General features: G+C 41.2%; 1 long non-coding RNA gene across 1 annotated transcript in view; it reads right to left on the bottom strand.

Annotated features, from left to right (window-relative positions):
- Positions 1-3,035: 3,035 nt before the first annotated feature.
- Positions 3,036-22,047, bottom strand: part of LOC132657186 (uncharacterized) — a 20,040-nt gene continuing 1,028 nt past the window's right edge. The window contains exons 2-3 of the long non-coding RNA XR_009594980.1: positions 21,373-21,542; positions 3,036-6,149 (exon numbers count right to left, since the gene is read on the bottom strand). This is a non-coding gene — a long non-coding RNA (uncharacterized LOC132657186). The remainder of the gene's footprint in view (positions 6,150-21,372; positions 21,543-22,047) is intronic.

Here is a 22,047-nt window from a genome sequence, read left to right as displayed (position 1 = left end):
CAACACCACAGTTCAAACGCATCAATTCTTTGGCACTCAGCTTTCTTCACAGTCCAACTCTAACATCCATACATGACCACTGGAAAAACCATAGCCTTGACTAGACAGACCTTTGTTGGCAAAGTAATGTCTCTGCTTTTGAATATGCTCTCTAGGTTGGTCATAACTTTCCTTCCAAGGAGTAAGCATCTTTTAATTTCATGGCTGCAATCACCATCTGCAGTGATTTTGGAGTCCAAAAAAATAAAGCTTGACATGGTTTCCATTGTTTTCCCATCTATTTCCCATGAAGTGATGGGACCAGATGCCATGATCTTCATTTTCTGAATGTTGAGCTTTAAGTCAGCTTTTTCACTTTCCTCTTTCACTTTCATCAAGAGGCTTTTAGTTCCTCTTCACTTTCTGCCATAAGGGTGGTGTCATCTGCATATCTGAGGTTATTGATATGTCTCCCAGCAATCTTGATTCCAGCTTGTGCTTCTTCCAGCCCAGCGTTTCTCATGATGTACTCTGCATAGAAGTTAAAGAAGCAGGGTGACAATATACAGCCTTGACTTACTCCTTTTCCTATTTGGAACCAGTCTGTTGTTCCATGTCCAGTTCTAACTGTTGCTTCCTGACCTGCATATAGGTTTCTCAAGAGGAAGGTCAGGTGGTCTGGTATTCCCATCTCTTTCAGAATTTTCCACAGTTAACTCTATTAGAAATATTAAATAGAGACCTCCCTGGTGGTCCAGTGGGTAAGACTCTGCACTTCCATTGCAGGAGTCACGCGTTCAATCCTTCATTGAGGAAGTTCCACATGCCACACGGTTTAGCCAAAAGGTAAAAAAAAAGAAAGAAATATTAAAGGGAGAGGAACAGAATTATGATCTGCTCAGATTGTTCGTTCATGGGGTTCTCAAAGCAAGAATGCTGAAATGGTTTGCCATTCCCTTCTCCAGTAGAACACGTTTTGTCAGAACTCTCCACTATGACCCATCCATCTTGGGTGGCCCTACACAGCACAGCTCATAATTTCATTAAGTTGAACCAATGGACTGGTTCAAAATTGGGAGAGGAGTATGTCAGGACTGTATATTGTCACTCTGCTTATTTAACTTATATGCATTTAACGTTATGTGAAATGCCAGGCTGGATGAAGCTCAAGCTGGAATCAAGATGGCAGAGAGAAATATCAATAACCTCAGATATGCAGATGACACCACCCTTATGGTAGAAAGCAAGAGGAACTAAAGAGCCTCTTGATGAAAGTGAAAGAGGAGAGAGAAAAAGCGGGCTTAAAACTCAACATTCAAAAAACAAAGGTCATGGCATCCAGTCCCATCACTTCATGGCATATAGATGGGGAAAAATGGTAAAGAGTGACAGACTTCATTTCCTTGGGCTCCAAAATCACTGCGGATGGTGACTGCAGCCATGAAGTTAAAAGACGCTTGCTCCTTGGAAGAAAAGCTATGACAAATCTAAACAGCATATTAATAAGCAGAGAAATCACTTTGCCAACAAAGGTCCACATAGTCAAAGCTATGGTTTTTCCAGTAGTCCTGTACAGATGTGAAAGTTGGACCGTAGAGAAGGCTGAGTGCCAAAGAGTTGATGCTTTCCAACTGTGGTGCTGGGGAAGACTCTTGAGAGTCCCTTGGACAACAAGGAGATCAAACCCTAAAAGAATCAACCCTGAGTATTCATTGGAAGGACTGACGCTAAAGCTGAAGCCCCAATACTTTTAGGGCACCTGATGTGAACAGCCAACTCACTGGAAAAGACCCTGATGCTGGGAAAGATTGAGGGCAGGAGGAGACGGGGGTGACAGAGGATGAGATGGTTGGATGGCATCATCAACTCAATGGACATGAGTTTGAGCAAACTCTGGGAGATAGTGAAAGACAGGGAAGCCTGGAGTGCTGCAGTCCACGGGGTCACAAACAGTCAGACATGACTTAGCAACTGAGCGACAAGATGCTAGGTGAGTAAGCAAAGACCAATTCCTGCCCACAAGGGATCACCACTACACTGAAATGTAGTATCACATAAGTGAGATGCTTTTGTTAATATGTATCAGAAAACTAATCATTAATCTACTTGTTTTCTTTTATCTCCTTACCAAAACAGTAGTAGCAACTGCTATCACTGGAAAGCATTATGAGGTTCCAAGTTGTTCTGAAAAATGAAATATATTTGCAAATACAAGCAAATAAAATCTGTATTTTTTTTTTACAAATTTTCCATATTCATCAGGTGTACCTGCACTGGGAGGAAAGGTCCGAAAGACACTGAACTAAATGTCACAGACACAGAGGAGAGTAATGGAGAAAAAAATATAGGTCATCCTTATACTAGAGTTGGGAGGAAGAATCCTTTGCTCTAAATTAGCCGTGCTAGAGAATAATGAGAACTGCTAGGAGCCATCTCTAGCTAAGATGTGTCTGCTAGTAGCCACACCTCTCCCTAACTCCTCCATCCCCCTGCCTCTCACTCCACACTCATAACTGATTCACAGTGCGGGAAACAATGCAGTTGCATAGAGAGGAAACAGGAGAGAGAGAGCACCTAACCACCTTCCTTTCTCAGTTATTATGATTTTCAAAATAATGTTTTACTTATATCAAAGTAATACATGTGCACATTTTTAAGTTAAATTGTTTTATTAGGCGTCTAATATAACTAGTCGCCTGCTTCAGCCCTCCCCATACCCAGTTTCTGGCCCCAAAGCAATCCAACTTTTTTGGACCTGATGCTTTCCTATGTATTTTTTTTTAATAGCTTCTTTTTTTTCTCTCTGTATTTCTAAACAGCACAATTATAGGGGAACTTCATTTTTCAGATTCAGTTATTTTTTATTGGCATTCTACTCTTAATCACAAGTGTTTAGATCTCTTGCTTCTCCATCTATTTCCAGGGAATGACTTCCCACACACACACACACACACACACACACACACACACACACTCCCTAATACAGATTTTTGGCTAAATATTTATCATTTATAACAACATTGTAAATAACTGTGACTCTCATCTGAGCCATTTCCTTTCTCATGAGCTTATAATTTTCCTTGGAGTTAAATGCTTCATTAGGCATAACCTTCTAATTCCTTTCAAGTTCTGTGTCACAACTCCTTTAAAAGATAGCTGGTAGTCTACTGGGTAGAGTACTACTTACTTATTAATTTTTAAATGTAGACATGTCTGGAACCCTCCACCTTCCTGCTCTATCTGGGTTATTTTTACCCTAAGCCTGCCTGCTACATTACAGTACTCTGGGATTTTTCCCCATCATCCTGGGAACTCACACCTTTCTCTTATGTTGTGTCCTTATGTATTTACTGAGGTCCTTATATTCCTTTCGGATTTACTTACTTTAATGGAGTGCGTTCTCTAGAGCTTTTGAAGAAGAGCACATTGCCATAAGGATTCTGAAGTCTTTATCTTCTACCCTCACATTTGATTGGTAATATGGTGTAGAATTCTAGATTAGATTCCATTTTTCCTTGGAATTTTGAAGGCCTTGCTTTACTGTGGGCCAGCTTTCCTCTCCTCTGTATGTGATCTGTTCCCCTCCCAAACTCAGAGTTTTAGACTCTTCTCTTTAATCACAGTATTCTAAAACCTCACGATGCTTTTGTTTGGTTTGTTTCATTCATTTTGCTAGGCATTCAGCAAACCCTTTCAATCTGAAGATTCATGCACTTCTCTTCTGAGAAATCGCCTTTATTTTTTCCCCTTGATTAACTTCTCTCTTTTCTATTCTTTTTGGAACTCTGTTATTTGGATATTGGACCTGCTCAAATGATTTTATTTGCTTATATTTTCTGTCTTCAGTTCTCTTTTTTCCTACTTTGAAGATGTCTTCAACTTTATCTCCCAAAGCTTCTATTCACTTAATAGAATTTTTTTTTCTACAGCATAAGGAATTATAGCCATTATTTTATAATAACTTTAAGTGGAGTATAATTTATTAAAATATCAAATCATTATGTTATACTCCTGAAACTAATACTACAAATTAACTATAATTCAATACAGAAATGTTTTTTTAGTTTAACTAATACCTTTTTATCTTCCAAAAGCTCTTCCTTAACTGATGAATATTCCTTTTAAGAATATTTTTTCCCTCCCTTCATAGATTCAATGTCATGTTTTGCTCCTTGGATTATCTCTTTTCTTCTAAATTTTTTAAATGTTTCCTTTATTTTCTCTTTCATGTTAAATACTTTTCCCAAATCTCTCACGGTCCTTGGGTGCCATCCATATGTAAGAGTAAAGCATGAAAAAGCTAGTTGGAAGCTAAGTGTGGGCTTCACTATAAAGTAATCAGGCTGGAAAGCAGCTATTTCCCTGGATGCTCATGTTCTCTACTGCCAACATCTGTTTGTTTTCCTTTTTCCCAAGAGAAGAACCATCCCATTTCTAAGCCTGAAAATCAATCTCCTGACAGCTGTGTGAGGGAAAGAGGCTGGAGTCTAACCATTAACTCTGCAAACTTTCCCTCAGTGCCCACTCTCAGTAGGACCTCCCTTCCTTTGCTGTTTCCCATGTTTCCAAATCCAGTCTCTGAGTCAACCTTTCTGAGGAGTAAATTTTTTCAGTCTTCTATTGGGCCAGTGAATTGGAGCCTGGCTATGTAAAGAAGCTGAAGCTCTAATACCTTGGCCACCTGATGCAAAGAGCCGACTCATTAGGAAAGACCCTGATGCTGGATAAGATTGAGGGTAAGAGGAGAAGGGGGGTGACAGAGGATGAGATGGTTGGATGGCATCATCAACTCAATGGACATGAGTCTGAGCAGACTCCAGGAGACCTTGAAAGACAGGGAAGCCGGTATGCTGCAGTCCATGTGGTCACAAAGAGTCAGACATGACTGAGCAACTGAACGACAAAAACAACATGCAAAGAACAGAAAAAGTTCTAGAGGTTTGTCTTAGTCCAGTCAGGCTACTATAACAAAGGTACTGCAGACTGAATGCTTTAAACAACCAACATTTGTCTCTCACATTTCTGGAGGCTGGGAAGTCTAGATCAAGATGCTAGCAGAGCCCCACAAGGACACACCCCAGGATGGCACAGAGTATGGATCCACTGCCAAAGATCTTGAAGGTAGCTGAACTTGTAGGCATTTTTGTAGCATATTTTTTGTTTAAGAGATGAACACAAGCGAAGATGTCAGGCAAATAAACAGCAAGAAATTCCTCTTCATCTCGGAAGTTTATTACAAATTTCTACGGAACACCCTGGAATGTACAGAATCTGAGAGCAAGGTTAAGAAATGGCTGAACAACAAAAATTAGGAATTTGACCATCCATCAAGGTTTGCCCCCATTTCATAGTATCAGGCAAGATTAAAATTCCAAAGTTGACATGAATGGATTTTAGAAGATTTAAGATTAAATGTAAATTCTAGTTAAGTCAGAGGCTTTGTTCTTTGGACTAACTGTGAAGAAACTGAGGGAAGGTTTGTTTATCATCTTATAAATAGAGTTTTGTTTACTATTCAAAATAAAGTGGTGGTTCTCCTTTAAAAAAAAAAAAATGCCAGCAGATTTGGTATCTGGTGAGAGCCTGCTTCCTGCTTCATAGATAAACTGTTTTCTCACACTGTGTGGAAGGATGGACAAGAGAGCCCTCTTTGACACTAACCCCAAAGATGAAGATTCCACTCTCATGACTGAATCACTTCCAAAAGGCCCTACCTACTAACAATATCATATTGTGGGTTAGGACTTACTAATAACATATGATTTTAGAAGTGAAGCAGTTGCTCAGTTGTGTCTGACTCTTTGCGACCCCATGGACTGTAGCCCACCAGGCTCCTCCGTCCATGGGATTTTCCAGGCAAGAGTACTGGAGTGGGTTGCCATTTCCTTCTCCAGAGGATCTTCCCAACCCAAGGGATCGAGCCCAGGTCTCCCGCATTGCAGGCTTGACCATCTGAGCCACCAGGGAAGTCCTAAGCGGGGAACACAAGTTTTCAGTCCATAACAAGGTCTTCACTGGCTTCTTATGTAAACATTCATGTTCATATAGACATTCTCATATTTTCAGTCCCACTCATACCTGTGCCTGTTGTGCTTAATTTGAGCTTTCCCAGGATGCTGCTGTGAAAACTGGCTTGCTCCTTGAAATTACCCTCTTAGAGGCAGTTAGATCTGAGAAAGTGAAAAACAGTCCTGTTGGCAATCAGACTGTGATATCACTCCAGAACATAAACAATGTTTCCAAGGGACGTGAACAAGGTTATCTAAACAGCATTTCTATATAAGGCCATGCCACAGAACAACTAACCATCTTTTCTTCTAAGTGCTTTCCTACCAATGATATTCCCGGTCTGCTTTTTTCTTTCAGTTTTTGGAAGAAAGATTTCTGAGATATCCAATTACTGAAATGTCCCCATTTCTCAACAATATCTCATCCAGAAATGGCAGTTCACATCCCTCCTCAGAATCATGCAGCAAAAACCCAACTCTATAAGAATTCTTTCCTGGTGGGAATGCAAACTGAAACCACCACTATGGAGAACAGTATGGAGATTCCTTAAAAAACTAGGAATAAAACTACCATGTGACCCAGCAATCCTATAACTGGGCATATACCCTGAGGAAACCAGAATTGAAAAAGACAAATGTACCCCAATATTCACTGCAGCACTACCTACAATAGCTAGGACATGGAAGCAACCTGGACATACATCAACAGATGAATGGATAAAGAAGTTGTGGTACATATGCACAATGGAATATTACTCAGCTATGAAAAGGAATGCATTTCAGTCAGTTCTGATGAGGTGTGTGATCCTAGAGCCTGTTATACAGAGTGAAGTAAGTCAGAAAGAGAAAGACAAATATTGTATATTAACACCTATATATGGAATCTATAAAGATGGTATGGGCAATCCTCTGTGCAGGGCACCAAAGGAGACACAAACATAAAGAACAGACTTTTGGGCTCAGTGGGAGGAGAGGTTGGGACAATTTGAGAGAAAAGAATTGAAACATACATATTGTCATACGTAAAATAGATAACCAGTGAGAGCTTGATGTATGACACAGGGCACAAAGCTGGTGCTCTGTGACAACTTGGAGGGATGGGGTAGGGAGGGAGGTGGGAGAGGAATTCAAGAAGGAAGGGTCACACGTATGCCTATGGCCGATTCCTGTTTGTGTATGGCAAAAACCATCACAAGATTGTAAAGTAATTATCCACCAATTAAAAAAAAAGTCTTTCCCAATTATCCCTTACTGAGATGCTTCCAAGACTCCTCTGGGGTGTGCTCTCCCTTGCCACAGCGAACCAAACAACTTTGTTTAACTCCAGGTGTGACCCTGATGATCTCTGTTCCATGAACATTGACAGAAATCAGCTTTCTGTGGTTTGTTAAGCCCTGTGTATCTATTTTCCAGGTTCTAAAATACTGTTGGCCTCTCTCTCTGGGGTGGCCATAAGTTGGATCCTCCTCTTCCACTTGCTGTGAGCCAATATTCTAGTGCCTAAAATTAAAATTAAATTCAGATTTCCATCACTTGCAACAAGTTTCTGAGTGTGTTAATGGCAAAAAATCCAGGAATGAATAAATCTGAGATAGCACCTCTCATGGTACATGGATAAGCCATAACTTTGAATGCTGAGCATATGTGTATCTCCAGACCAAGTCCTCGGACGTGGGGTAGCTCGTCTCGGCTGCTGCCCCTGACCTCAGACGTGGGGAGCTTCTCTTGGCCGCTTTTGTGCCGATGCAGCCTGGCACTCTCAGTCACCACCCCTGACCTTGGTAGAGGGGTAGCTCCTCTTGGCCACGCTTCTGTGAGGTCCGTTGCAGGTCAGGGATGGCAGCCGAGACGAGCTACTGCACGCCCGAGATCAGGGGAGGCAGCCGAGAGGAGCAACCCCACATCCAAGGAGTGGCGGCTGCACATGGGGAGGGCCAAGAGGAGCTACTCCACATTCAAGGTCAGGAGGGGCAGCCGTGAGGAGATACCCCTCATCCAAGGTAAGGAGCAGCAGCTATGCTTTGCTGGAACAGCCGTGAAGAGATACCCCATGTCCAAGGTAAGAGAAACCCAGGTAAGACAGTAGGTGTTGAGAGAGGGCATCAGAGGGCAGACACACTGAAACCATAATCACAGAAAACTAGTCAATCTAATCACATGGACCACAGCCTTGTCCAACTCAATGAAACTAAGCCATGCCCTGTGGGGCCACCCAAGATGGGCGGGTCATTGTGGAAAGGTCTGACTGAATGTGGTCCACTGGAGAAGGGAATGGCAAACCACTTCAATAGTCTTGCCTTGATAACCCCATGAACAGTATGGAAAGGCAAAATGATAGGATACTGAAAGAGGAACTCACCAGGTCGGTAGGTGCCCAATATGCTACTGGAGATCAGTGGAGAAATAACTCCAGAAAGAATGAAGGGATGGTGGATGTGACTGGTGATAAAGGCAAGGTCCGATGCTGTAAAGAGCAATATTGCATAGGAATCTGGAATGTCAGGTCCATGAATCAAGGCAAATTGGAAGTAGTCAAACAGGAGATGGCAAGAGTGAACATCGACATTCTAGGGATCAGTGAACTAAGATGGACTGGAATGGGTGAATTTAACTCAGATGACCATTGTATCTACTTCTGTGGGCAGGAATCTCTTCGAAGAAATGGAGTAGCCCTCATAGTCAACAAAAGAGAGCAAAATGCAGTACTTGGATGCAATCTCAAAAATGACAGAATGATCTCTGTTTGTTTCTAAGGCAAACCATTCAATATCACAGTAATCTAAGCCTATGCCCCAACCAGTAACACTGAAGAAGCTGAAGTTGACCGGTTCTATGAAAACCTACAAGACGTTTTAGAACTAACACCCAAAAAAGATGTCCTTTTCATTATAGGGGACTGCAATGCAAAAGTAGGAAGTCAAGAAACACCTGGAATAACAGGCAAATTTGCCTTGGAATATGGAATGAAGCAGGGCAAAGACTAATAGAGTTTTGCCAAGAGAACGCACTGATCATAGCAAACGCCCTCTTCCAACAACACAAGAGAAGACATTACACATGGACATAATAAGATGGTCAACATCAAAATCAGATTGATTATGTTCTTTGCAGCCAAAGATGGAGAAGCTCTATACAGTCAGCAAAAACAAGACCGGGAGCTGATTGTGGCTCAGATCATGAACTCCTTATGGCCAAATTCAGACTGAAATTGAAGAAAGTGGGGAAAACCACTAGAATATTCAGGTATGACCTAAATCAAATCCCTCATGATTATACAGTGGAAGTGAGAAATAGATTTAAGGGACTAGATCTGATAGAGTGCCTGATGAACCATGGACGGAGGTTCGTGACATTGTACAGGAGACAGGGATCAAGACCATCTCCATGGAAAAGAAATGCAAAAAAGAAAAATGGCTGTCTGGGGAGGCCTTACAAATAGCTGTGAAAAGAAGAGAAGCAAAAAGGAAAGGGGAAAAGGAAAGACATAGGCATCTGAATGCAGAGTTCCAAAGAATAGCAAGGAGAGATAATAAGCCTCCCTCAGCGATCAATGCAAAGAAATAGAGGAAAACAACAGAATGGGAAAGACTAGAGATCTCTTCAAGAACATTAGAGATTCCAAGGGAACATTTCATGCAAAGATAGGCTCAATAAAGGGCAGAAATGGTATGCACCTGACAAAAGCAGAAGATATTAAGAAGAGGTGGCAAGAATACACAGAAGAACTGTACAAAAAAGATCTTCATGACCCAGATAATCATGATGGTGTGATCACTGACCTAGAGCCAGACATCCTAGAACGTGAGGTCAAGTGGGCCTTAGAAAGCATCACTACGAACAAAGCTAGTGGAGGCGATGGAATTCCAGTTGAGCTATTTCAAATCCTGAAAGATGATGCTGTGAAAGTGCTGCACTCAATATGCCAGCAAATCTGGAAAACTCAGCAGTGGCCACAAGACTGGAAAAGGTCAGTTTTCATTCCAATCCCTAAGAAAGGCAATGCCAGAGAATGCTCAAACTACCGCACAATTGTACTCATCTCACATGCTAGTAAAGTAATGCTCAAAATTCTCCAACCCAGGTTTCAGCAGTAGGTGAATCATGAACTTCCAGTTGTTCAAGCTGGTTTTAGAAAAGGCAGAGGAACCAGAGATCAAATTACCAACATCTGCTGGATCATGGAAAAAGCAAGAGAGTTCCAGGAAAACATCTATTTCTGCTTTATTGACTATGTCAAAGCCTTTGACTGTGTGGATCACAATAAACTGTGGAAAATTCTGAAAGAGATGGGAATACCAGACCACCTGACCTGCCTCTTGAGAAATCTGTATGCAGGTCAGGAAGCAATAGCTAGAACTGGACATGGAACAACAGATTGGTTCCAAATAGGAAAAGGAGCACGTCAAGGCTGTATATTGTCACCCTACTTCTTTAACTTCTATGCAGAGTACATCATGAGAAACGCTGGGCTGGAGGAAGCACAAGCTGGCATCAAGATTGCTGGGAGAAATATCAATAACCTCAGATATGCATATGACATATGACCAGCCTTCCCTATCCTTTACTATTTTCCGGAATTTGCTCAAACTCATGTCCATTGAATTGATGATGCCATCCAACCATCTCGTCCTCTGTTGTGCCCTTCTCCTCCTGCCCTCAATTTAGACCAGCATCAGTTTTCCAATGAGTAGGCTCTTCACATCACGTGGCCAAAGTATTGGAGCTTCAGCTTCAGCATCAGTCCTTCCAATAATCAGGGTTGATTTCCTCTAGGTTTTAGCAATATCAAAACCCAATTCATTCTCTGTTGCCAGCACACTTGCTCCCCTTTCTGCATTCTCTGTGCCAGTTAATCTACCATTTAATCAGCCACACAAGGCAGACACTGGAAACTCATTCTATATTATTTCCACTTTTTCATCTCCAAACATCCTATCACCATGTTCTGACAAATTTACCTCTTAAATACTCCTTGAATTTGTCCACTTCCTCTGTCCTTAACACTGTCCTTTGTTTCAAAGTCTTTATCATCTACCACCTAGAATAATACAGCTTCTAACTGTTTTCTCTACCTCCTGGGAAGCAAGCCTTATTTCATACTGTTGTTGCTAGAAGCTACCATTAAAATGCAAATCTGATGTTTATGCTACTGCTTATCAATGGCTTCCTCCTGGCTACAGGATAATGTCTAAGCTCCTTATCAAGACAAACAAAACCCTCCTGGACCTGGTCCCTGTCCATTTATCCAGTCTAAAAACACATTCAACTTCAAATTTTATACTTTATCCCAGAAAAACCAAATCTGTTGTTTCTCTTCTCCTTTGTATATGTATTTCTTCTGGCCAACAAACATCCCCATCTTTGTAACATGGCTGATTCCTACTAATCTTCCAAGAAGCCCTGTCTGCCCTGCACTCCCCAGCTCAGATTTGTCTAACCCAGACAGTTTCTCATGACTGGGGGCTTTCTTTTATTCTACTTTGTACTTCCCAATGAGTAGCACACACACAGGCACATAATATGCATTCTGTAAATAATAATTCTCACTTAAAAATAAAATGTTATAACTATATGATATTTTTTGTAAGCCTTACAGTAACCACAAAGGAAAAACCTGTAGTAGATACACAGACAATCATAATAAAGGAGTCAAAGCCTACTGTCATAGTTATCAAATCACAATAGAAGACAGCAAGAGAGCACTCAAGGAACAAAGGATCTACAGAAATTCAGAAAACAATTAACAAAATGGAAATAGGAAGTCCCCACCTATCAAGAACTACTGTCAACAGAATGGATTAAATGCTCCAATCAAAAGACATGGAATGGGAGTCCCCTGGTGACCTAATGGTTAGGATTCCAGGCTTTCACTGCTATGGTTTGAGTTTGATCCCTGTTCAGGAAACTGAGATTCTAAGAGCCACAGTCCCACCGCTCCCCCCAAAAAAAGACATGGAAGGTATGAATGGATAAAAGAAACCCAGTGATGTGCTACACAAAGAGTTTCAGTTTAGCCTTCAGTCAGTTAGTCAGTTCAGTCGCTCAGTCGTGTCCGACTCCTTGCGACCCCATGAATCGCAGCAAGCCAGGCCTTCCTGTCCATCACCATCTCCCGGAGTTCACTCAGACTCACGTGCATTGAGTCCGTGATGCCATCCAGCCATCTCATCCTCTGTCGTCCCCTTCTCCTCCTGCCCCCAATCCCTCCCAGCATCAGGGTCTTTTCCAATGAGTCAACTCTTCTCATGAGGTGGCCAAAGTACTGGAGTTTCAGCTTTAGCATCATTCCTTCCAAAGAAATCCCAGGGCTGATCTCCTTCAGAATGGACTGGTTGGATCTCCTTGCAGTCCAAGGGACTCTCAAGAGTCTTCTCCAATACCACAGTTCAAAAGCATCAATTCTTCAGCGCTCAGCCTTCTTCACAGTCCAACTCTCACATCCATACATGACTACTGGAAAAACCATAGCCTTAACTAGACAGACCTTAGTCAGCAAAGTAATGTCTCTGCTTTTGAATATACTATCTAGGTTGGTCATAACTTTTCTTCCAAGGAGTAAGCGTCTTTTAATTTCATGGCTGCAGTCACCATCTGCAGTGATTTTGGAGCCCCCAAAAATAAAGTCTGACACTGTTTCCACTGTTTCCTCATCTATTTCCCATGAAGTGATGGGACCAGATGCCATGATCTTCATTTTCTGAATGTTGAGCTTTAAGCCAGCTTTTTCACTCTCCTCTTTCACTTTCATCAAGAAGCTCTTTAGTTCCTCTTCACTTTCTGCCATAAGGGTGGTGTCATCTGCATATCTGAAGTTATTGATATTTCTCCCGGCAATCTTGATTCCAGCTTGTGTTTCTTCCAGTCCAGCGTTTCTCATGATGTACTCTGCATATAAGTTAAAGAAGCAGGGTGACAATATACAGCCTGATGTACTCGTTTGCCTATTTGGAACCAGTCTGTTGTTCCATGTCCAGTTCTAGCTGTTGCTTCCTGACCTGCATACAGATTTCTCAAGAGGCAGGTCAGGTGGTCTGGTATTCCCATCTCTTTCAGAATTTTCCACAGTTTATTGTGATCCACACAGTCAAAGGCTTTGGCATAGTCAATAAAGCAGAAATAGATGTTTTTCTGGAACTCTCTTGCTTTTTCCATGATCCAGCGGATGTTGGCAATTTGATCTCTGGTTCCTCTGCCTTTTCTAAAACCAGTCAGTTTAGCCTTAAGGACACACAAAGACTGAAAGTGAGAGATGGAAAAAGATATTCTAAACAAACAGCAATCAAAAAAAAAAAAAAAAGCAGAGACAAATTCTAGAAAAAATAGATTCTAAGCTGCTGCTGCTGCTGCTAAGTCGCTTCAGTCATGTCTGACTCTGTGCGACCCCATAGACGGCAGCCCACCAGGCTCCGCCGTCCCTGGGATTCTCTAGGCAAGAACACTGGAGTGGGTTGCCATTTCCTTCTCCAATGCATGAAAGTGAAAAGTGAAAGTGAAGTCACTGAGTTGTGTCCAACTCTCAGCGACCCCATGGACTGCAGCCCACCAGGCTCCTCTGTCCATGGGATTTTCCAGGCAAGAGTACTGGAGTGGGGTGCCATTGCCTTCTCCAAGATTCTAAGCTAAAAACAGTCAAAAGAGACAAAACAGTTATTATATAAAGACAAAAGGGTCAATTCATCAGGAGGACACAGCAATATTAAATATTTATGTACCAAATATCAGAGCACCTAAATATATAAAGCAAGCACTAACTGAACTAAAAAAAGAAACAAACAGCAATACAGCAATAGCTGGGGAATTTCTCTTCAAAGAATTCAGCAAAAAATTTTTATTGATGTATAGGTGATTTATAATATTAGTTTCAGGGTATGGAAAAATGATTCAATTATATTGTTGTAGATTATTTTCCATTATAGGTTATAAGATATTGAATATGGTTCCCTGTGCATTATAGGTTATAAGATATTGAATACCATTCCCTGAAAATCCTTATTGCCTGTCTATTTTAAGCATAGTAGTTTATATCTGTTAATCCCATTCTAATTTACCCCTCCCCCTGTCCCTTTGCCCTTTAGTAACCGTAAGTTTGTTTTCTATGTCTGTGAATCTGTTTCTGTTTTGTATGTTGACTCCTTTGTATTATTTTTTAGACTCCACATTTAACTGGTATCATATTTGCCTTGGACTGATTTCACTAAGTATAATAATCTCAAGGTCCATCCATGTTGCTGCAAATGGCATTGTTTCATTCTTTTTATGGCTGAGTAATATTCCATTGTGTATGTGTATGTATGTATGTATATATATATATATATATATATATATATTTGTTGCTATTCAGTTGCTCAGTTGTGTCTGACTCTCTGTGACCCCATGGATTGCAGCATGCCAGGCTTCCCTGTCCTTCACCATCTTCTGGAGCTTGCTCAAACTCTTGTCCATTGAGTCAGTGATGCCATCTAACCATCTCATCCTCTATTGTCCCCTTCTCCTGCCTTCAATCTTTCCCAGCATCAGGGTCTTTTCTAATGAGTCGGCTCTTCTGATCAGATGGCCAAAGTACTGGAGCTTCAGCTTCAGCATCAGTCCCAATGAGTATTCAGGGTTGATTTCCTTTAGGATGGACTGTTTTGATCTCCTTGCAGTCCAAGGGACTCTCAAGAGTCTTCTCCAGAACCACAGTTCAAAAGCATCGATTCTTCAGTGCTCAACCTTCCTTATGGTCCCACTCTCACATCCATACATGACTACTGGAAAAACCATAGTTTTGACTATACGGACTTCTGTCAGCAAAGTGATGTCTCTGTTGTATATCTAGATATACATATAGATAGGTATCACTTCTTCATTCACTCATCGTGGATAGACATTTAAGACATTGTTTCTATGTTTTGGCTATTGTGAATAGTACTGCTATGAACATAGGGTGCATGTATAATTTCGAGTTATAGTTTTGTCCAGGCATATTCCCAAGAGTGGGATAGCTGGATCATATGGTCATTCTATTTTTAGTTTTCTGAGGAACCATATTGTTTGGAAAGCAGTTTTTAAGTTGGACGCATTTCTGTCTCAAGTCGGGGTTTTGTTCATAAGGAAGAAGGTTAGATATATGTATACAGGGAACTGAAAATCTCAGTCTCAATGATTTTAATTTTAACCTCTAATTTTCAGAGGCCCTTACAGAAATAAAAATTAATTAGCCAAAGAAACAAGAAATGTTAATAGTGATAAGCTTAGAAAATGTGACTGAATCACTTGTTGTTGTTTAGTTGCTAAGTCATGTCCGACCCTCACAACCCCATGGTCTATAGCCCTCCAGACTCCTCTGTCCATGGGATTTCCCAGGCAAGAATACTGGAGTGGGTTGCCATTTCCTCCTCCACTGAATTACTTAGTTGTACTCAATAATGTTTCATTTTTCCTTGAAAAATGAGACCTTTCAATCAGTTTAATATTACAGAGCCAGATAAATTAACAAAAGCTCACAAGTTTCTCCCTCACACCCCATAAGCCTGGCTGTTTTGTTTTGTGAGTCTCCCTTCTTTTTGTAAGCTAGCAAAGACTAAGAGATGCAAAATTCCTTAAAGTGCAAATTTTGGGGATTATATTTATAACAAAATTTATAATATTTGAAAATTTTAAAAAATGTAAGTTCATCTTCCATAATCAACAAAAGTAAAAAAGTGGGAAGTGGGGTTTTCCAGGTTAATCGTACCTAAAAAACATGACAAGTAGGCTTGACTATAGACCTTGCTTCGATCTTGTTTTTCAACCAATTGAAAAAAAGGACATGTGTGAGACAGAAATCTGTGTCCTTGATGACATTAAGGAATAACTGTTCTTTTTGTTAGGTATGAAAATGAAATGTGTTTACATAAGAAGATGTCCATATTTTATAGAGAATTGTATAGGAGTAAAATACCTGGGATTTCCTCAAAAAGCTTGAAAAAGGAAAAAAAAAGGAGGGAGAGAAGGCAGGACAACCAAAGGAAAAAAGAAAAGACAAGTAGTGTATGGTTTGGTAATTGTTGAAAATGGGATGATGAGTATATGAAGGTACATTTATTCTTCTCTCTATTCTTATATACATTTGGAAAATCTATAAAAGTCAAGAAAAACATCCAAAAGACATCAGATTAAAAATGGAAACAATAAATTTAAGTGAGATTACTCTCCAAGTAAACTACCCTTTGAATATGCCAAACCTCATCATTTTTATGAGTAAATCAATGATACACAATCCATAAAAATTCTCAAAGGGATTTTACATCTGTGAAGCACAGAAAAATCCTGACCTTCATTCCTTTTGATGTTCCTCCTTAAATCATTTTTCTTTTCTTAATGGCTTCAAAGTACCTGAAAATCTTGTAGCTTTAAGGGTAACTGAGCTAAGCTTGTTTTGATGTTACCCTTCCCCTTAAGACTTCACATCAGTTTTCCTATTTCAAAACAGATTTAACATTTCAAAACATATTTGAGGGGGAAATTGAATATGAGAGGAATGCCTGGTAAGTAATCTTTACTATTAAACATACTTTGAACACACAAAATGGACTAAACCTTGTGCAAATATTTATACTGCAAAAGTTTTTCATGCATCCTTTCCTTTTGTGCTTCATTCCTACAGTAAATATTAGGTGATCATTCTGTCAGCACTGCGCTAGGCAAGCTTTAGAGATTAGCAGTCAATGAGACAGATATTTCTTACCTTCACTAAGCATACAGTCTACTGAGGAAGACCCCAGAGAATTCCTAACCACTTCTGCTAGGAGGCGGTGTTTTACTGTGATTAGGGACCATTATAAATAATCATATCTTTTGATTTTTTCACTCCCATTGCCAACAGGAAAAGCAATGCTAGTCAGTTTAGACTAATCGAAGTTCGAAACAGGTAAACTCTGGATATTCCTGATCATCAAAAGTGATGCCGTGTAGGGCCCTGTGGGGCTCCTGGGAACAGAGCCTTTCTGTGCCCCCGTCCCCACTTCTTTGATCATAGGAAATAGATTTCATTTAGCCTTCATGACCTTCTTTGGGTTCCAATGGGCAGATTCAAGTAGTTATTAATTAAGGAAGGGAGGAGACATAAGACCAGGAGAAACATTCAAGAGCAGCCTTGGGGCAAGGACCTGTTTCCCCAAAATGGATCCACACAACAATGTGTTTGAGTTGTTTTGCACATACTGAAACCCTCTCTAGGTGGAAGAAGTTAATGATTATGATGGTATCCTACCTACAAACATGTAGACACCAGATGAATTGGACCTGAAGGTTGACAATGCTGATTCCTACTTACCTCACTAGAACCCATCAGAAGAATGTCCATAAACTGATCATACCTCTTGGAAAATATAAACCTTCTCACTATCTTCCCCAAGGGAAGGACACATGATTTTGAGGGTGTCTCTCTTTGCCTGGCAAACCAATAAAATGATCCTTTTCTACTTCACCCAAAACTCTGTCCCAAGATTTGATTCAGCATTGGAGTACAAAGAAGCTGAGCTTTTGGCATCAGAAGCAGCTCCCATAGTCACCATTTAGAATTTGTTACCACTTGGTATAAGACATGAGAAGAGCTACATGAAAAGACTCCAAGAAAATTACAGCTCTAACAGATTTATATAGATTTTCAGTGTGGCCTGATAAGATTGCTACACACTTGGTGCACTTGGCAGCCCCACAGATCTCTCTTTTGCTTCAACAGTGTTTGGATGGAATAGACGGAGAGAGGCCTCTTGTTCCAGCCTCTGACCACCCTCGGGCCTTTTTTTCCAGTGGCAACCTCTGGAATCAGCCACTCAGCTATCCTTGGTCACCAGGGCCAGCCAACACCATTTTTTGAGCTTAATTCCTCATTACCAATCAACCATGAGCTCCCAGATTCATCAGAATTATTCTACCAAGGTGGAAGCCACCATCAACCATCTGGTCAACCTACATCTGGCCTTCTACACCCCATCTCTATCTGGGCTTCTATTGATATTTTGACTGCTAGGATGTGGCTCTGGAGGATATGGGCCACTTTTTCCATGAATTGAACAAGAGAAGCACAAGGACATCAAGTATCTCTTGAAAAGGCAAAACCAGCACGGCAGCCGCACCCTCTTCCAGAATGTGCAAAAGCCATCTCAAGAAGAGTAGGGTAAAACCCAGGACACTATGGAAGCCGCCACTCTCAAGAAGAACCTGAACCACCGTTTCAGATCTGCATGCCCTGGGCTCTGCCCCTGCAGGCTCCCACCTTTGTGACTTCCTAGAGAGCTACTTCCTGGAAAAGCAGGCGAAACTCATCAAGAAGATGGGTGACCACCTGACCAAACTTCACAGTTCTGGCTAGACCCCAGGCTGGGTTGGGCCAGTATTTCTGGAAAGGTTCACCCTCAAGTACAACTGGGCTTCCCAGATGGGGCTAGTGGTAAAGAACCTGACTGCCGATGCAGGAGATATGAGACTCGGGTTCAATCCCTGGGTTGGGAAGGTCCCCTGAAAGGAGGGCATGGCAACCCACTCCAGTATTCTTGCCTGGAGAATTCCATGGACAGAGGAGCCTGGCGGGCTACAGTCTATGGGGTCACAGAGAGTCGGACACAACTGAAATGACTTAGCACGCAAGCACAGCTAGGAGCCTCCAAGCCCAGAAGCCTTTGAGGAGCCCCTCTGGTGTTAGGACTTCTGCCTGAAGTCCCCCTCTGCAGCCACTAGGCAGCTTTGTAACCACCTGGATCCCTCTCCCAAGCCTTGGACCTAATGGAATGGGTGTATAAATTTAGCACTTGTCTTAGTCAGTGATGAAAAATGATTCTTCTATAAGAAATTATCCCCAAAACTTATCAACTTAACACAACAAAGGTGTGTTTCTTGCTCTCGTTACATCTGCTTTGTGTCCTGATAGCTCTCCAGACAGAGGAAGAGAGGGCTAGAGAAGCAAGCACCAGAAATGAACTGCCTCCGTGTAGGACTAACACAGCAAGTCTACTGACATTTCAATGACCAAAGCAAGTTATACGGCTCTACCCAAATTCAGTGGTATGAGGGGTGAAATATATGCCTTGGTGTAGAGAGCACCAGAAACTGGGAGATTGTTGACGTTAGTAATGCCCACCATAGACCTAAACAATCATTGAGTTTTCTTCCCAGGGATATCAAATATACTTTCTTACTGGGGAAATGCTTTTTTCATCCTTTATTAATCTCAATTTCCCTTGACATGGCTTAGCCTCTTCACAGGAGAGTCATCACATTCCAGTGCTGTTTAATTACCTATCTCCTCTAATGCAAAGACTAGCAAGGTAATGACCATGTCCATCTTGCTCATACTGTATCCCCAGTACCTAGCACAGAGCTGGACATAAGGTAGATAAAGAGTGAATAATTTTATTGAGGCTTTATGCAAGACACTGTGCTAAGCAGGGAAATGGAACAGACCGGAATATAACAAAACCAGAATTCAAAGCCTGTGGAGAGATGATATGATAAACAGGGGTGAAGTCAAATTTTGTCAGGACAGAAGCTTATGCAAACTGGGGGGACTAATTTAAGAAAAAGAACAAAATTATAAATGCGAAATTAAGTACCTTATCCTAGAAGAAGTTCATGCAGTAGCAGAGACTTGAAGCTTAAAGCTGCATCATTTTCACAATAAATACATCTTTGATGGTAAGAGGACTAAGGCACCAAATATCATAAAATCTCAGCAGAGTGATCAGAAATCTCTGCTAGGAAAAATCAAAGATTTCACAGAAAAGAGATAAAGTGTGAGCTTGATCTTATGGACAAACAAAAGAAAGGAATTGCAGGTGGAAGAAACATAGAAGAAACATAAAAGAGAAAAGAGTTAGACCTATCTAGTTCAGTCACTCGGTCATGTCCGACTCTTTGTGACCCCATGGACACAGGCTCCCCTGTCCAGCACCAACTCCCAGAGCTTGCTCAAACTTGCTCAAACCCATCATCCAATCGGTGATGCCATCCAACCATCTAATCCTCTATGGTCCCCTTCTCCTCCTGCCTTCAATCTTTCCCAGCATCTGGGTCTTTTCAAATAAATCAGTTCTTCGCATCATGTGGCCCAAGTATTGGAGCTTCAGCATCAGTATCTGTCTATGGAATAGTGAAAAGTACTGTACTGTTTAACTAATGAGAGGTTGGGTGGGGAAATCCTTAAAGGCTAGTGGTTCTGAGTCTGATCCTGCACCAGCAGCAGCAACATCACCTGAGAACTTGCTAGAAACTCAATTGATGCTTTTGAAATGTGGTGTTGGAGAAGATTCTTGAGAGTCCCTTGGACTGCAAGGAGATCAAATCAGTCAATCCTAAAGGAAAACAACCCTGAATATTCATTAGAAGGACTGATGCTGAAGTTGAAGCTCCAATACTTCAGCCACCTGATGCAAAGAGCCGACTCATTAGAAAAGACCCTGATGCTGGGAAAGATTCAAGGGAGGAGGAGGAGGGGACAACAGAGGATGAGATGGTTGGATGGCATCACTGACTCAATGGATATGACTTTGAGCAAGCTCTGGGAGATGGTGAAGGACAGGGAAGCCTGGCGTCCATGGGGTCACAAAGAGTCAGACACAACTGAGCAACTGAACAACAGGCTCCATCTCAGACTTACCCAGTTAGACACTCCTGGGCTAGAGCACAGGCCTCTATACTTTAACAGTAACCTCCTAGTGATGCTAATGCAGTTGAAATTAGAATGCCTTAGGAAGTTACTTGAACATCAGATGAAGTTATTCTCAGAAATTTTATTTCAGGCTGTTATACAAAATGGAGAGAAATAAGAAAAAAGAAATGACAGAGAAAAAGTTTTCCTCATCTCACATCACATCTCACAAAATAAATTACAGATCAATTAAAAAGTTAAAGTAAAAAATGCAACCAGATCTTGTGTAGGAGAAAAGGTTATTTCAGTGTAAGGCAACAACAGAACTTGGAAAAGATTAATAGACTTGATTTCACAATTTTAAATGTTTGTGCCATTAAAGAAATTAAAAAGTAAAAACAAACCAGGAAGAGACACATGTAACATATATCTCAGATAAAACATTTAAAACCTTAATTTTTTTTTAAGACAAACTTAGAAAAATGGGCAAAGGACATAACTGATCATTCACAAAAGAAATACAAATGGCCAAGAATCATATGAGAAAATATTCAAGTTTACAAAAAATAAAGTGCTCAGGTTTTTGGCAAACTATGCTCAGAGCGTGAGACTCCTTGTCAGTAATTTATTTAACAGGGGCTCGCTGTAGGAATCGTCATTATTCACAAGGCAATAGAAAACAGAAACATACTCCAAATCAAAGATAGATTCATTACACTACTGTCCCAGGCAGGGAAGAGGTGAAAGAAATAAAGTCCAAATTTAGTTGTGGTGTACCTTTTCTATGAGCTTGTTCTCAGAAGAGTCGGTTTAGCCAACAGTGAGCTGATGTCCAACTGCTGCCAGCGCGAAAGGCTCTCGAGGCCAGAGCACGACGCTAGTGGAACCAAGACGCTGGCAGGCAAAACCACCTCCTCTTTCCCAGGACCGCCGCCTGGTTTTCATCACTGCAGGCAAAGAGGAGCGTTAAAGGTGGTTCCATACCACCCCCTTGTGGCCTCCACCGTATATGGTCAAGAAACAACCCTCCGGGAGAGAGCGGAATGAAACACCCTGTTCTTTACAAATTCCAGAAACCTGTGTCAATTCCCTATTCCGTGCCGTAACTAACTATACTAGGATTAAAAGGTGCCTCTAAACCTCTTCGTACTTTATTCAGGCCATGTCAGCATTCGTAAATATTCATTTGGGCTGAGCACACACATAACGTTATGAGATTGTAAAAATTGAGACTCACACACTAGCGTCTCTTTCAAATATGATTTTATCTCCTGGGAGTTAGCTGATGGGGTCAGAGTAAGGTCTATGATTATTATTATCTGGTGATTGATTGGTTAGTATGTGATAACCAAGAAAAGCACACACACGATGAAAGGAAAAAAACACGCACTGCAGTCCTACTAGTGACCTTGGGCACATGATAATCCAGAAGGGCCGCATCATCCACTTAAC

Source organism: Ovis aries, chromosome 1 (genome assembly GCF_016772045.2).
Source record: "Ovis aries strain OAR_USU_Benz2616 breed Rambouillet chromosome 1, ARS-UI_Ramb_v3.0, whole genome shotgun sequence".
NCBI lineage: Eukaryota > Metazoa > Chordata > Mammalia > Artiodactyla > Bovidae > Ovis > Ovis aries.
The sequence above is the reverse complement of the archived record's forward strand: the minus strand, read 5'-3'. Positions and strand labels throughout refer to the sequence as shown.